Raw genomic sequence first — 272 nt, 5'->3', positions numbered from 1 at the left:
TTGCCTTGTAGTACATTAAATAATAACTATATATCGAATTTGATCTTTTAATTGAACTTAATGTATCTTAATACATTACGCCATGTTAAGTGTTTATGTTTTTCTACAGGAGGAAAATGCTTAAGGAGAGACTTTGTGCATTGCGTTCATATTCGTGGCGACAGAGGCGACAGATCTGCGGGTCTTATTTTTTCTTGCAGGACCCTGTATGTTATAGTACTAAATTCGTTTAATCCGTTTAATCACCACCACAGCGTCTTGTCTCCATTGGC

The sequence above is a fragment of the Sinocyclocheilus rhinocerous genome, unplaced genomic scaffold (assembly GCF_001515625.1).
Source record: "Sinocyclocheilus rhinocerous isolate Xijiao unplaced genomic scaffold, SAMN03320098_v1.1 scaffold1085, whole genome shotgun sequence".
Classification (NCBI taxonomy): domain Eukaryota; kingdom Metazoa; phylum Chordata; class Actinopteri; order Cypriniformes; family Cyprinidae; genus Sinocyclocheilus; species Sinocyclocheilus rhinocerous.
This window is presented reverse-complemented; position numbering follows the sequence as displayed.